Source organism: Dasypus novemcinctus, chromosome 7, assembly GCF_030445035.2.
Source record: "Dasypus novemcinctus isolate mDasNov1 chromosome 7, mDasNov1.1.hap2, whole genome shotgun sequence".
Lineage (NCBI taxonomy): Eukaryota > Metazoa > Chordata > Mammalia > Cingulata > Dasypodidae > Dasypus > Dasypus novemcinctus.
Genome location: NC_080679.1, coordinates 99,646,281 through 99,663,846, shown reverse-complemented (window position 1 = coordinate 99,663,846; position 17,566 = coordinate 99,646,281). Strand labels below are relative to the sequence as shown.

Sequence of the window (17,566 nt, the reverse complement as noted above, 5' to 3'; positions counted from 1 at the left end):
AATGGGTAACATGAGGAAAATCTCTGTGGTCTGTGGTAATGGAATATTTTTGTGACATGATAGTGATAGAGGTTATATGAATTTACACATGACAAAATTAGATTACCCCATCCCCCCCCCCCCACATTATACCAATGTCAAATTCCTGGTTTGGCTATTATACTATAATTATATAAGATGTAGCCATGGAAGGAAACCAAGTGAAGGATAGTAGGGATCTTTCTGTATTATCTTTACAACTTCTTGTAAATCTATAATTATTTCAAAATATAAAGTAAAAATCATGGTAGTAAATTACATTAAATGTATATGGATTAAATGCACCTATTAAAAGACAAAGATTGTCAGACTAGAATTTTGTTCTTTTAAAGGCAAATGCTGTTTACAAAGGATATTTTTAAAACCTTAGGATACAGAAAGTTTGAATGTAAAAGGATAGACTGGCTAATTAAAGAAAGCTGGTATAAGTATATTAATGGCAAACAAAATAGGTTGAAGCAAATATTGCTTATAAACAGCACCACAGATTTGGAGGTCTGTTCTTATTGAAGATTTGTTGAGTGTTATGGAACTGGCCAGACCTGAATATCATTCAGGCTGAGATGAAAATCAAGAAAAAATCATGCCTCACTAATGATGGAGTAGAAAACCCATTATATACATCATTTTGCAATAATTTACTTTACTATCTAAACTTAATTTTTAAGTAACTTGAGTATATTGGTGTGGTTCATCTCATGGCTCTTTTTTGATACCCTAACCAAACTATTCTATACATGTACTTTTGTTCTGTTTTACTTTGATTTATGGTTCTGGGTTCTGTTCCTACCTGTCCTGTGGACTGAGTGTATAAGGGTCTTTTGAGAAGAGTATCCATTTTGTTGCTTTAAGCTTGCCTATCTATTCCCCTATTCTAGTAGAAGCCATGTCTCAATTTAATAACTATCTTTATTGATTTTGTACTTTAGTATACTAGTATCTTAAAACTGTTCAGAAAACAGGCAGCATTATTGAAATGTAGAAAGTAAGTGGATCTCCCTGGGAAGTGGAATATACAGTGGACACATAGAAAAGAGATTGAAGAGTCTTTACAACCATTCATAAAAATAGCTGTTTAATAAGTTAAAATCAGCTTATTCCATTTCATTCTTTCCCATAGATAATTTTTTTAAAACCTTAGAAGCTGTTCAATAATAATCCTTTATGAAATAATCTTATTTAAAAATGAAAGCACAAAAGGTTCCTCTGAGATTTAGATGACAGAGTTTATCCTTATGCTTATACTTTTTGAATACTAAAATAGCTGCTCCACCAACTCAGAAGCAAGGACTTTACACTTATTATTACTCATAACTTTAAACATAATGATTATCCACATCATTTTCCATTCACATAAGGTTTTGAAAATCATGAAGCAATTCTCATAAGCATTTTTATATTTGGCCTACACAACAGCACTATGAGTTATTCATGGTAATAGTTATTATTCTCATTAGCAAAAAAGGGAAAAGGCTTAAGAGGTTTGCATGCCCAATCCAAAGACATACACAGCTTGATCTCTGTGATGGTTTGAAGCTTTATGGACTCCAGAAAATTATGCTCTTAAAATTAATCCATTCCTTTGGGTATAAACCTACTGTAAGTAAGGCCTTCAGTTAGGTTACTTCAGTTAAGGCATAGCCCAGGGTGCGTCTTAATCTTCTTACTGGAGTCCTTTATAAATGGGATGAATATGGGGACAAAGAGAAAAAAAGCCACAGAAGCAAGCAGCTAAAAGAAGGAAACCTGGAAGGGAAGGGAGAGACCAGCAAACACTGCCATGTGCCTTGCCATTTGACAGAGTCCAGGATCTCTGGCAGACAGTCTTCAGAGAGAAAGTGTCACCTGACGATGCCTTCATTTGAACATTTTTCTCAGCCTTGGAACTGTAAACTTGATATAAGCTAACAAATGTCCGTTGTAAAAGCCAACCCATTTCTGGAATATTGTTTTCGGCAGCCTAGTAGACTAAAGCAGTTTCTAACCCAGTCTTCATAACTACTAGTCTAGTGCTATTTTCACCTTGTCACACTGCCTTACTTCCTTTGCTGGAGATGTGGTAGCTTGCTATGGTCAAAGAGATATCTCAGGAAGAACGTGCATACCTTCCTTTGATGTCTTCCCCATTCTGTGCTCATGTCTCCGGCTTCCCTGCCTCTGGAGCCTGGTTGGTACATGGGGCCAGGCTGCTGCAATCAGCCTGCTGTGAATTTGTCAGTCCTCAGCAAATTTATGTTTGTTTCTGTAACAGCGTGTGATCCCATGGCAAATTTGTGTCAGGATTCCCAATATCATATGAAGCCAAAGTGATTAAATAGACTCCAAATCAGGCAAAACCTAGTGCCAAGCACAGCACACATGAAAAGCCCAACTCTGAAAATAAGATTGGCAGAATTATTAGTATTGAATTTTCTGGTAAAATTTCACTGATGCAATGCAACTAAAAACTGCTGAAGAATAAAAATGAGAACACAGTGTTGGTTTTATTCTCTGCCTTGAAAAATAGCACAACTTTATTTGGATGTACATCATAATCTAATTATTGATTTCATCACCACAAATGAAAAACAGAAAGACTGTATGGAAGAAAAGGCAATAGCCAACAAAAGCATAGGCAAAGAAGGCAGTGAAAGTGGAAAGAATGTACAGAAATTGTATACAAGAGGTATAAAGAATGGTCACTTTTGGAATTGTTTTTTGTAACCTAGGAAAATAGACCTGCAACCACTTGCATTTCAAAAGCTTCTATGGATTCAAAGTCTACTGTCTGTCTTGAAATTAGCTTGAGGGTTTCACAATGACCTGGAGGTAGCAGAGCTATTTCTGGATGATGGAATTCATCTGGCATGGCAGGGTGGCCTTGTGCACACAAAAACATTTTAAATCGTTTTTCTCTGACTAATTTATACATTAAAAAATAAGCTGGCTTAGAAGGCTTTGCTTTTTTAATGACTTTTGGAGTGCCTGTGGTTTTAACCATACCACAGCAGAATCTGCTTTGTTATACAAAATCAGCCTTTGATATACTTAGAACTTAGACAGAATCAACTGAGAACTCCAAAGAAAATAGAAAGAAATTTAAGAAAGTAGGGAACAGCTATAATAAAAGAAGTTGAGATTTTTTTAGAATAGAAATTAGGAAGGAAGGAAAATTTGGTTATGAGAGCTAGATGAAGAGTGAGCTAGCTAGACTAACCACTCATCTAGCTACTGGCCTGAGTTCTTCCTCTTGGGCTGTTTCTCAAATTTTGGTCATTCTCAAAACATATTCTTGATTTTTCCTATATTAATTATTGATTGTTTACAACTGGTAAATGGATAAACAAATTGTAATACATTCTTACAATGAAATACTCCTTAACAATAAAAAAGGAACAACTATCAAGACATGGAACAATAAGGATGAATTGCAAAAGCATTATGAGATGGAAGATACTTAGTAATCTTACTTTTTCATGTAGCTGATTTCATATAAAGAAAAGATTGAAGGTAAATGATTTAAAGCAATAATTAATCATTAAAATTTTCTGAGGAGAGGGGCTTTAGAACCCAACAAAAAAGAATTGGCCTTGGAATAAACAGAGGGGAGGAGGGAGCATGGTGCAGATGTAGGTTTCCAGGTAGAGATTAGAGGGAGCTCCTGTTGGAAGGCTTCTATTTCCTGTAAATTAGAAATGAGATTATTTCTTTGGAGTAAGGAGGGAAATGAGCAGATATGCAATTTGAGGAATGTACAGAAGTTTGAAATATCATTTACAGCGTAGTAGGTCAGGTTGATCTGGGCTTTGTTGTAGGCTTGTTAGCCTGTGTTTTGAGTCCAGTACAGCTTGGTGAATTGAATCTGTAGTAGGGTCCTTCAAGAAGACCCTTTATTCTGAACTCAACTATACTACTTTGGAATTGTTGTCTCTTCAAAAAGCTCACTGTGGTGAAATACCAGATCTCAAGGGACATGGGAAATGTACATGAAATCACTCTAGTTTTAAACAAGTAACCACAATGGGCTTCGGGAATAGGTAATAGAGATCAATTCATGAACATGATCTATACCGGAAATGGGCAAAGAGGTAAAAAAAAGAATGGCGTTTGCCAATAATCACAGAAATTGTGACGATAGGGATATTCTTCTTCAGATACAACGAGGTATAAAAGTAGAGAAAATGTCCTCATACCTGAGTTATTTGTCTAAGTCATAGTATTCAAAACCAAAGAGCCAAATAAAATACCTGGGTATCAGAAATGGTTAGATATTTTGCCAAATGCTTATTTCAAATTTAAAAGAAAATGAAAAGTGTTATTATTTTTCTTTGTTTAATCAATTAATGTTTTTTTCAGTGGCATTTAAATTAATCTGGAGTATCGTAGGAGGTATAGTTCCTTTGAGATTAGTTATGGTCCCTTTATCAAAATAAAGTGACATCCAGCTCAAGCTATTAGGTATCAGTGAAAGAGGGAAAAAGTTATTATGCTCCCTTAAAAATAAATAAAAGCAAAGAAAAAATTTGAATATTATCTTGGTTATTATTTCTAGTTTCTGTTTCATTTTTAAAGTGGGTGTACATTTTTTTGGTGAGGATCAATATAAAAATAGTTAGAGAAGTGGCAGTCAAACTTATAAACACATTTTTCATTTTCATGTTAACTGTTTCTTGTGCTAGTTGAGAGATGGAGATATGGAAGGAAATAAGATGTGGGTAAATTTAAGACAGAAGATTTATCATCAAGCTCAGCTGGAGAGCAAAGTTTGGTTGCAGAGGAAAACCCCATTTGAAAGGGTTTTGTTAAGCACAATTTTTGGAAATATAGTAGAAATACAATATATTTAGAAATATAGAAATATGCTACTATCAACCTCACTGGATTCCCCAGTATATTCTTCCTGTCTACATCCCTCTCCTTCCTTACTAGAGATAATCACTGTCCTGAATTGTGCATTTATTCCCCTGATTTCTTCCTCTGGGATTTGCTTCCTTCAACATTTTGCTTTTGCTATTCTTCTAGACTGCAGTTCTAGTTAACTCAACTTCTTTGATAAATAGTATTACATTACATGAATGTTTTGCAATTTATTTATCCATTTGTTCCCATGGAGGAGCACTTGTTTCCATTTTTTCTATTGCAAACAATGTTCTCATGAAAATTTGTTTTATGACTCCAAGTGCATATAAATTTCTCTAGAGTACAGACACGGAAGTAAACTTTCTGGGTCATAGGATTTGCAAATATTCAGTTTTACAAGGTAATGTCAAATTGCTGTTCAAAGCGATATGCCAGTTCACACTCCCACCTGTAGTGGGTGAGAGATGTGCCTGTTCGTGCCTCATCTTGGTCTTGTCAGACTTTTTCATGCTTCCACGTGTTTTAATCAGAAATTGGATTCCTGGATTGTCTCCTGAGGTCTGTTAAATATGAGCTTTGTGACCATTAAATCACAAAACTATAAGGTTCTTTCTAGCCCTAAATTCTACTGGACTTGAACTCTGTTCCAAACTATTCAGATAGATAATGTTAGAAAACAAATCAAATTTATACCTATTTACTGTGCCCCAACACTCGACATTAATTTCCCTCGGCTCAGGAGGTTCACTGGGTCAAACGGCCAGAGTATTAACCAGGCAGCTGGGATGCCAGTTTCTGTGTGAGAAACCTAACCCACACCTGGCTGTTTCTGCACAAGGACAGCTGAGCAGGAATGGATTTACAGTTTGCCTAGAGCAACAGACTGCCACTGAGGTTTTCCTGTTATATAGATCTTACTCATAATAGCACATTCCTCAATGGGTCCAGTTCTATTTAAACATTTTCTATAAGAGGGCTGTGATATGGTGGAATTAAGGACAGGTGGACGGAACTAAAAAATTTGTGATTTTTAAAATCAAATATTGGTTTAAAGATGCCATTCTGAACTTTTGAAAAACAATTTTCTCCTCCAATTATTTTAAAAAGTGTTTAATTTAATGACCATGTTTTTGTTTTGTTTTTTAAAAAAAGAAAACCTGTGCTTTTCAAACACAAAAATGTCCACTCTGAGAGCAATATTTAGCCTAATTTTGGGACTTCAAGAAGAATTGACAGGGAAACGGACTTTGGCCCAGTGCTTAGGGCGTCCGTCTACCACATGGGAGGTCCGCGGTTCAAACCCCGGGCCTCCTTGACCCATGTGGAGCTGGCCATGCGCGGTGCTGATGCGCGCAAGGAGTGCCGTGCCACGCAGGGGTGTCCCCCACGTGGGGGAGCCCCACGCGCAAGGAGTGCGCCCGTGAGGCAAGCCGCCCAGCGTGAAAAGAAAGAGCAGCCTGCCCAGGAATGGCGCCGCCCACACTTCCCGTGCCGCTGACGACAACAGAAGCAGACAAAGAAACAAGACGCAGCAAATAGACACCAAGAACAGACAACCGGGGGGGGGGGGGGGGCAAATTAAATAAATAAATAAATCTTTAAAAAAAAAAAAAAGAAGAATTGACAATTCAATTTTCATTTATTACTAGTAACAAATTGAATTTTCCATAGTAAGCAACTGTTTCCATCGACAGCAAGAATTTGGTGTAAAGGTTGCTGAAGAGATAGGCCAGCATAGGCACCCTTTCTCTTTAAAGGGCCAGGTCATGAATGCTTTAGGTTCCATGGACAATGCAGTTTCTGTTGCACCTGCTCAAGCCTGCTATTGCAGGGTGAAAGCAGTCATAGACAATATGTAAACAAATGGGTGTGGCTGTGTTCCAACAAAACTGTACTACAAAAACAGGTGGTGGATTGGATTTGGCTTGTGTGCTATATTTGCCTATTTAGATCAGTAAGGAAATTATTACAAGTGTTAAACATAATGCACAAAATATTTGCTAGCATGCTCTTTTTTCTCTCGTCTGTAACGTCTGGTCCCTCTAATATGAGATGATCCATGCCACTCCTCCTTATTGTCGTTTACCCAGAGGATAATTACACTGGGCTTTGTGTGGAGCCATTGATGCTGCATTTGTAAAGGTTAATACATTCTTTCTAAGCACATGAGTACATGTCATGGGAATTGTGTAAAGGAAAGTTTTGAATGATGCGTCTGTGTATTAATTGTAATAGTCCTTCCGGCGGGTGGAAGAAAGGGTTGCTCAGCTAGGCTATGCTAGTTCAGTGTACAGATTTGGCAGTGGAGCAGTGGTTTGGCAGGTGTTTAAAGCTTTTATACCTAGGGCCCACAGGAAGTGGGCGAGCCATTCCCTTGCACCTGTGGTTGGCTGGCAGTCAAAATTCCTCTCCCTACCTATCATGTGGCAGCTGCAGGAGGCAAAGTGCACACTTTATGACATACCACAAGCTGTTCTTCCCCTGCTGGTTATGAAATCAGCCGAGCCTGTACCCTGGTGTACGAATGTGCACCAGTAAATTCTGCTTCTAGCTGATAATCGTGAGGAATGATGGTGGACTCTCACAGGTACCATACAGCAGCAGGTGGCAATATTCAGAGTTTGTCTGAGTCTTGTCTCACTACTCCAATCTATTCACATAGCAGCCAGGGTGACCTTTTAAAAGTGCGATTCTAATCAGGTCACTGCAGGACTTAAATTCCTTTTGTGACTGCACATAGTTCTTAGCAGAAGGCCAAAATCATTATCATGACTTTCTCTCAAGACTTGTGTGCTCTGGCGGCAACTTGCCTCTGTGGCCTCATCTGACCCTACTGTTTCCCTTGCTCTTGTTTTCCAGTCCTGCCTGCACTGTTCATCTCCTTGAACTCTCCATGTGCCTCCCTCCTGGGAGACTTTACACCTTTACACATACTTATCACTCTTTCTGGAGCTCCCTTCCCACTCATCCTCACTTAACCCCTTACAGTAAGGTAACTCTACTCATGATGTTATGGCTTCTCTGTAAGTGGAGGTGTTCAGACACTGCCTGGACCACTTGGAAAGAACGTGGGAGAACAGCATCTATTATCAGATTGATAGATAAGTGAATTTAAACTCCTTTATAACTCTGAGATTGTTTTTCTATGACTAGTCAATTCAACCTGGCCTCTAAAAGATATAGACATAACATAAGTAATTCCTACCATATCTATACTGGATAAAGGAATATGCATAAATATTGAATTAAAAACCTATTGTACTTCTGCATATAGTTTTTCTTAAATGAATAAGAGTACAATGTACCATAATCTACTCAATGACAAGTCATATTTTATACTCTCAATTTGGTCTAACAATTACTGAAAGCCTGATATGTTGCCTATTACATTTAGTAAATATTGTTTTTAGCAATAGTCTAGGAATGTAAAGAAGAAACTCAATGATTTTAATCAATAAGATACATATACCTAGTTTATGAAATACTAGATTATGAGCCCTTAAAACAATAGTGTTGCCAATGGCATGGCTTTTATTCAAAATTAAATTTTGCAAATTAGCACATTTTTTGGGTAAGTCAGGCTGAAAAAAAATTATTTTCATGTTAAATATGTAGAAATTGGGTCAAATATGGGTTTTGGTTATGATGAGCCTTGTATTTGGCTTAATTCCCTTATCCAAGAGGAAGTATGTTAGCCAAGGCCCCTGGCCCCTTGAGACAGCTCCTTACATTCTCAATAGGCTTTTATGAAAACAGAGATTGCAGCCAACATAATTTCCTGGACTTCCTTCTTGCAGATACAGCTAATGTGATTTAGTAATAATAATGTTTTCTTCCTGCCACCTCCCAACTGGGGCTGTAATGTTTCTGGGCAAAATGGTGAGGGATGAAGCGAGCACTCAGTAACTTATGGAGAGGTTAAGTCGTCACTTCTCATCAGGAGGAATTCCCTATGTATCAATTGATATTATTCACTTATTGTCATGATCTTTAGCAAATTATTCAATTAGATAAACAAGGTAAAAATAAATAAAAAATTGTAAGCCCAGTACAGTTTCTTTATTAGACTTTATGATCATAAAATTTATGTAGTAATGAAATAGTGGATTTGTAAAATTTCAAAACTGATATGACCCTTAAAAAATGTGTGTGTGTGTGTATATATATATATAATTACACCTATTCTCAAAAGTGTCAAGATTACTAGGTGAGAAGGGAGACATCAAGTAATGGTGGACAATGATAATGATTCATTTGTTTGTTCATTTAACAATTGTTTTTTAAGCACAAAATGTCGCTATTATCAATGCAGACATTGCTGTGGTTTTGAACCAAAAATTCTATTATTCTATAAATCTTCCCTATTGAAACTGAAAGAAAACAACAAAGTAAATCATATAGCTTTAACCTCTAATCTTTTGTCCAATGAGCAAGAGTGAGTTTGCATATAGTATAAAATGTTAAGTAGGATTACACACCTTCCTCTCCATTCTTGGAAGACTAGTCCCACTCAAACCTGTTGAAATCTATTATTTACTGCTGTTTTGGAATTTACTTGTTCACATTTGGCATAATATCTAGAACTCTTTTAATCACTTCTTGGCATGTTAGCTAAGATCAAGTGTAGAGACCCAAAAGTAAATTTGAAAAAACAAAACAAAACAATGTTCTTTAAAAAAATAATTTGAAGAACAAAGAAAGACACAGGAAAAATATGAAAGAAGGAGGTCAATGTTTATGGTGTGATGTTTCCAATGGCAAATGAAGAGAGTCATACAACTTTGCAACATTTTTCATCTAAGTCTCTTTAGAGAAAAGGAAGAAGCTTTGGAGCAAAATATATATTGGAGAAGAAGGACATGTATGAAAAATTATATGTTTTGAGGTTAGAAACTAGATTTTATTCTTTTTTTTTTTACATCTATGGTATTGACTTTCATGGCCCCTGTTATGTTGATGCTCAGCAGTATTTTTCAATTAGTAATCAAGCTTTATCTCACCTATTTTCTGAAGTATTCCCAGATAAACCCAACTAGAAGTAATGCTTGAAATCTCATAACATTTTTAAAAAATGCATGCCTTTTTAATTGAGTACCAGCTATGTTCCCAGCACTGTCTTAGAAACTGTTTTAGTGGAGGGAAATGGCTAAAATAAAATAAATAAGTATGCTAGTGAGTGACAAATGCTATGAAAAAAATAAAGCAAGAGATGGGGAGAGGAAGTGCTGTGGGTGCTACAACAGTTTACATCTTAAAAAGCTCATGGAAAACCTCCCTGAAAAAATATTTGTACCAAGACTTAGAGTAAATGAAGGAATGTTCTCAACTGTAAAATAGCATCAAGTGCAAATGTCCTGTTAAAGGAAGCTTTTTTGCTTGTCCAGGGAATAACAGAGGAGTTAGTAAGACTGGATGGTGAGCAGAGGAGAGAACAGGAGATGAGAACAGAGAGGTAACGAGGACCTTTTGAGAACAAGGGAAGTTTTTGAGTAGACGAGTGACAAGATCTGACATATATTTTTACCGGATCATTCTGGTAGCTCTGTAGCACACTGATTAAAACAGAGTAACACATGGAAGCAGAAAGGTCAATTCAGGGGTTAGAAATAATCCAAGTGAGAGATGATGGTGACTCAGTAGACATGATAAAAAGCGGAAATGGTTTGGATGTATTCTGAAGGCAGAACCAGCAGGGTTTTCTAATAAATTGAATATAGGATATTAACAAAATAGGAGTCAAAAATGACTCCACAGTTTGGAGCCTAAGGAACCATAGTTTCTATTGAGTGAGATGGGAGATGGGGAAGGGGAGAGAGCAGCTTAGTAGACTACCAAGTTGCAATGTCACGTAGACAGTGAACTACAGAGCTCAGGAGAGAGACCTATGCTAGAAATTTACATATTAGGAGTCATTAGTGAATAGATGGCCTTTAAGCAAAGAAACTTGTTAAGATCACCAAGGCAGTGATTGCAAATAGAGAAGTTTTATGAAGACTGAACTCTGGGGCTTCCCAGCTTTAAAAGGTCAGGCAGTCAGAAGGAATACCTAATCAAATAGGAAGGAAATAAGAAAAGTGAATGCTTTAAAAAAAACAAGTGAAGTATTTCTAATGGGAGAGTATATCAATTCTATTAGATCAATCAGGTCAAAGTAAGATGAAAACTGGGAAATAACCAAAGGATTTAACAATATGGAGGTTGTTGATGACCCTGACAAAAGCAGGCTGAGAAGAGTGGTGGAACAAAAGCTTGATTGTGTTTAAGAGACTTGGAGGAAGGAAAATGAAGATTGAAAAGATGTAAAGGGGAGGGGAGAAATGTAGCAACTCAAGGGAAGTAGGGTTAGGAATGGTTTGGGGGGTTTATGTTTTTTAAGATAGAAGAACAAGCAGTACATGGGTGTGACTGGAATGATTCAGAGAATGGAGGAAAATACCCATGGTACAGGAGAAGGGAGGAAAATTGCTAGAGCCAAGTCCATAAGCTCCACTGCACAAGTGGAGGAGGTGGGCTTAGCTGGTACCTCAGGCAGTTCATCCCTAGTAACTGGAGGTAAGACAGAGTCTGAGTGCATTAATACTGGCAGATTGTTAGATGTGGTGGTGAAAGCTTTTGGGAAGTTTCTTATGATTATTGCTTCTATTTTCCTAAAGAAATGAATGAAAGTCCTTTAAAGGCAGAACATTATGTCTTCATTCTTTTTTTCTTTCACCCTATACAGTTCAGTGCCTTGCATATGACAGGTATTAATCCTCTCTATCAAACTACATTCAAGATATATTACAATTTACTAATATTGATGTTGCTGTCATAAAGAGGCTGTAATAAGATTCTTATATATCCAAATATATTCAATGTAGGTTATACTTGGAAAATCTCATCTGTTCTTTTTTCTTGATTTACCATATCTTACAAACTGTTTGGCAAATGGTCATATGCAAACTCTTCCAAAGAATACATTTGTAAGAGGAAAGTTTCCAACTCAGCTTATGATACCAAAATCTAATAAAATATTATAGGAAAGTAAAACTAAAGGTCAAATCTTACACAAACATTAACAAATAATAGAGCAGCATATTTATATCCAAAAGATAATTGTGATCAAGTTGGATTTGTTTAGAAATATAAGGAAAATTTAACATTTAGAAATCAGTCAATAATGTTTTCCATGTTAACAAAATAAAGAATTCAATGAAATTCACATTCATTTAAACTAAGGAAAGGAGAAAACTTCCTTAATCTGATAAATGACGACTAAATAAATCTACAGAAAACAACAGGGTTATTGGTAAAATGTTGAAAGCTTTCCTCTGATATTGTGAGACAAGGTTGTCCCTGTCATCATTTGGATTTAGGAATATATTTTAAAGTATTCTATAATCAGTTCAATATGACATGAAAAAAGTATGAAATTAGAAAGAAAGAAAACCATATTTTTTTCCCCAATAACTTGACTGTATAAGCAAAAAATCCAAAAGGATCTATAGCTAAATTATTAGAATTACTGTGTAAGTTTAATATCATATTGTCAGACACAAGTCAATATACAAAAAGCAATTGTATTTCTATATACCAAAAACAGAAAATAAAATTTCAAAAATACCAAAATCACATTAAATAGCCAGGATTTAATAATCTAAATAGCTAAAATTATATCTACATAAAATAGCTGGAATATAATTATAAGTCTAACAGTTTCAAGAGATAAATTTACGCATCCTTGAAAGAAATTAAAGATGATCTAAATAAATGGAGGAATAGGGCATATTTTACTCACAGTTCTCTCCCAAATCTATCTACAGTTTCAATGAAACCCCAGTGAATGTCCTAGGAGAATTATTTCATGAAAATTGATTTGAAATTTTATATGGAGAGCAAAATACCAAGAACAGTAAAGACAATTTTGAAGAAGACCAAAGAAAAGGCTTACAAATAAAAAGATTTATTGTAACACTGTAATAATTAAGCAAATGTACTGTTAATGCAAAGATAGACAAAGAGACCAAAGGAACAGAATAGAGAATATGAAAACTAACCCTTGCATTCACGAACACTTGGTTCATGACAAAAGTTGCTCTGCAGAACAGAGAAAAAAGAAAAGTATTTTCAATAAAATTCTTTGGATGTCATACGGGAAAAAGATTGACCATTATTTCATACCACAAACAAAATTAGTTACATTTAGATTGTAGAACTAAGTGAGAAAGATAAAAACAATAATAAAACTTATAAAAAATAATTTATAACATCTTTATGGTATAAAGAGAATGAAAAAATAATACCTATCAAGAGCAAGATTGATATTTTGCCAACTTATCAAAAGACATCATTAAGAAAGTGAGACGTGTCAAAGAGAAGGAGATAATTCTATGCTGACAACATGTATAAACTAAGACAAGTCCCTTTTCCAGAATATATAAAGAATTGTTTCAAATCAATAAGATAGATAACTCAATATGAAAAAGGACAAGAAAGCTAAACATCCTGAAAAGGATGTTCAAATAATCAATAAACATATGAAATAGTCTCAGATCACATTAGTCATCAGTGAAAGGCAAATTTAAACCTCCATGGGTTACCCACCCGAATGTCTAAAATTAAATAGATTGGTGTCTATTTAAGTGTTGGTGAAGAGGTGGAGAGGTGGAAACTCACTGCTGGTAGAAGTGTAATTTGGTACAGCTCCCTAGGAAAGGTGTTTGTCATTATTTACTAATATTAAATATGCACATACCCCAGGAACCAGTACTTATCCTCTTAGGTATATCTTTTAAAGAAATGTTTGCACATGTGCACCAAAAACATGTACAAGTATATCTACAGCAGAATTATTTGTACTATCCCCAAACTGGAAATAATCCAAATATTCACCAATAGTAGAATGACTAAATTTATTTTTTGTTTCCATTGTAACAATGAAAAAAAAAGAACAATGGATTTCATAAAATGAATGTTTCTCATAAACTATACTATTGAGAAGCCAGGCACATGATCATACATGCTCTATGATTTGATTTACATAAAGTTCACAGAGAGACAAAATTGATCTATGGTGTTAGGAATAAATACTATTACCTTTGAAGGAAGAGGAGGGAATACTGATTCAGGGCGGCCTTTAGGATTGTGGGGGATGGATAATATCCTATTTCTGATGTAGCCACTTGTACGTTTACTTTGCTATAATTCTTCAAGCTGTACACTATGCTCTCTTTTAAATGTATGTTATACTTTAAATAAAAATAAATTTAGAATCTGAACCCTAGGGTTTCATATTTTGGTATAATGTGTGTCTGTGTACTAAGTAGATGGATGCAATTGATTGTCCTTGGATGCTCAGTAAAATGATGGCACAGTCCCTGGCATTTATGTTTGAAAGTTAAATTTGAATTGAGAACTGCATTAGAAGCTCAAAAACACCGAGTGTGTGCAGGTTTTCAATGTTTTTCTATTATTTATGCCATTTCACTCCTTTTCTATTTCTTTTAATCAATAATTTTATGAAATGATTGACGCAAGGACCTAGAAAATCTTCATGTGAGCTGAATTGATGATTCTTCCCTTGCTGTAATAGAGGACATCAGTCTTCTTTTATAATGCTAAATGCCAGTCAAAGACAGGAATATTTATACTTCTGAGCACAGTGGTTGGAGCTGTAACGGGCTCAGATTAGCCCTTGCCTCTCTTAAAGGTTATGGTCGGGACATGGGGTTCTTTTTCCAGGCATACATCTTGGTTGGCTGCCTGAAGCAGTTGCTAAATCAAATCATCATTTTCCAGCAAATGCTTTTAAGCCTTGAAGAAAAACATGGCAATTATTGTTCATACCATTACACTTTTAATTATAAGCTAGCCTGAGTTGAAACCAAACAAAAAAAACCTTTCCGCACACCTGAATTTTCCATTGAAAATGGTCCTTTCTAGTAACTGATTCCTGGCAGAGTATGTTATGTGAATTGAACTAAGTTTCTTTCATTACAATGCATCTTTGTTAAATTATAATATCTAACACAAGCATCACATAGCCAGTGAACAACTAATAAAATGCCCATTGACTGACCGGCCACTGACATATTAGAACCACGTTTTCCACAGTTGCTCATTATCTCTGTCAGTTTTCAAATCCCCCTCCCCAAATTACACTTGATTTCTTAATATGTGGAAATTTGGCAGTGTGGGGGAACCTGTGAACAAGGGAAGGGTGGGGATAAGAGAGGCAATGTGTATTAATAGCATTGGAGAAGCTTGCCTACAATATAAACCCAAAACATGAAGTTGTTTTTCCTTTAAGTAGAAACTGTGGCTCTTACAGCACCATCTGCTAGTGGTGCCTCCTCCTGCTCCTCCGGCTGCAGTTGCAGCACTGAGTCACAGCTTGCGCAGCTCTGGTGGCCTGGCTCTCTGTACTAGCAGCCGATATTTGGAGTTCTTAAAACAAAACAGACATTGCCCAGATGATTCATCATCCAAGGTGACTGTTGGAGCTCTAGCCATCACATCCATATTCCAGTAAAGAACAGTCTGAACTTCATCAAGATTTGTATGATGTTGAAGAAGTAGAAGAAACTGGTGAAGAAACAAAAATCAAAGTGCATCAGCTGGTTGTTCAAATGATGCAAAATCCTCAGATCTTATAGCCCTTCAAGAAAGACTTGATGATCTGGTAGAAACACCAACATTTTATACTGAAAGTTTGCCCAGAGTATTTATAAGATGAATGAAGACCCTCAAAACCTTTCAAGTTGGTGCTCACTTCAGTTGCACATATACTAAAATTGAAATGATACAGAGAAGATTAGGATGGCCTCTGCACAAGGATGACACACAAATTTGCAAAAAGTTCCATATTTTTATATACCAAATATATGCTATGGACCATAGTTAGTAGTAACAGTCTGATGAGTTCTTTCCTAACCTGTAGCAAGTGTTCCACGACAATGTAAGGTGCTGGTGGAGGGGCGTTGTATGGGAATTCTGCACACAACGCGTGATTGCTTTGTAAGTTCACAACTTCTCTAATAAAAATAATTTATTCTTTAAAAAACCTTTAAGATAAATGTGCACAGATAGAGCACAAATTCTGTGAAGAAGTTCATGATCTTGAAAGAAGCTAGGCTGTTCTCTATCAGTCCCTATTTGGTAAGTGATTTGAGATCATCGATGCAATTTATGAACTCAGGGAAGAAGAATGTAACTGGAAACCAGATGAGGGTGACGACTTTGGAGGAGCTGAAAGAAAAGGCCAAGACTGAAGATGAGAAAAAGGTTGAAGACAAAGAAGACCCCAAAGGAAATCCTGAATTTTGGTTGACTGTTTTTAAGAATGTTGACTTGCACAGCAATATGGTTCAGGAACATGGTGAAACCCATTTTGAATTACTTGAAGGATATTAAAGTTCTCAGATGTTGCCTAGCCTCTGAATTTTGTTTTGGAATTTCACTTTGAACCCAATGAATATTTCACAAATGTTGACAAAGACATATAGGGTGAGGTCAGAACCAGTTGATTATGACTCCTTTTCTTTTTTATTTATTTATTTATTTATTTATTTATTTATTTATTTATTTATTTAATTCCCTTCCCCTCCCCTCCCCCGGTTGTCTGTTTTCTGTGTCTTTTTGCTGCGTCTTGTTTCTTTGTCCGCTTCTGTTGTCGTCAGCGGCACGGGAAGTGTGGGCGGCGCCATTCCTCGGCAGGCTGCTCCCTCCTTCGCGCTGGGCGGCTCTCCTTACGGGTGCACTCCTTGCGCGTGGGGCTCCCCTACGCGGGGGACACCCCTGTGTGGCAGGGCACTCCTTGCGCGCATCAGCACTGCGCATGGGCCAGCTCCACACGGGTCAAGAAGGCCCGGGGCTTGAACCGCGGGCCTCCCATGTGGTAGACGGACGCCCTAACCACTGGGCCAAAGTCCGTTTCCCATGACTCCTTTTCTTTCGATGGACCAGAAATTATGGGTTGTACAGGGTGTCAGGTAGATTGGAAATCAGGGAAGAATGTCACTTGAAAAACCATCAAGAAGATGCAACAATACAAGGGATGTGGGACAGTTCATGTCATGACTAAAACCATTTCCAATGACTACTTCTTTAAATTTTTTGCTCCTCTGGATGCTCCTGAGAGTGGAGATCTGGATGCTGCTTCTGAAGCTATCCTTGCTGCAGACTTTGCAACTGGTCACTTTTAAAGAGAGTCAGTAATTCCAAGATCAGTGTTATACTCTATTGGAGAAGCCACAGAAGATGATGATTACAAAGGTGAAGAAGTGAATGAGGAGGGAGAAGAGGGAGGAAATGAGGAATATGATCTAGACTATGATCCCAAGGGAGAACCAAACCCAGCTAGCACAAGCAGCAGTGCAGCAGGATGTCTGTGGCCTTGAGATTCACCTGCTCTCTAATAGCCTAAGCATGACTATTATTCACTTACAACCTTACATTGTGTATTTCTTGGTAGACTTGGTAATTTTTTTTCTTTAAGGAAAAGGAACTCATATTTTAAAGACCAGTTTGTTCTACCTAGCCTTTTAACTATAATTTTTCTGCCAGCTATGTTGAATGCACAAACTCTCTCAAGCATGTTCATTGATAACTTACATAGTTTGGTTCTTGTGGAGTGTTTTTGTCATGTAACCACTGAAGTACAGCTATGAAAATTAACAACTGTTAAATGAAACAAATCTGTTTGCTTTGC

General features: G+C 36.6%; 1 non-coding gene and 1 pseudogene across 1 annotated transcript; both read left to right on the top strand.

Annotated features, from left to right (window-relative positions):
* The first annotated feature begins 4,094 nt into the window (after positions 1-4,094).
* LOC101437844 (nucleosome assembly protein 1-like 1) lies at positions 4,095-17,255 on the top strand (annotated as a pseudogene).
* On the top strand, positions 15,621-15,727 carry LOC111764191 (U6 spliceosomal RNA). Its single transcript, XR_002796871.1, has one exon. It is a non-coding gene; the product is annotated as a U6 spliceosomal RNA (small nuclear RNA).
* Positions 17,256-17,566: the final 311 nt, after the last annotated feature.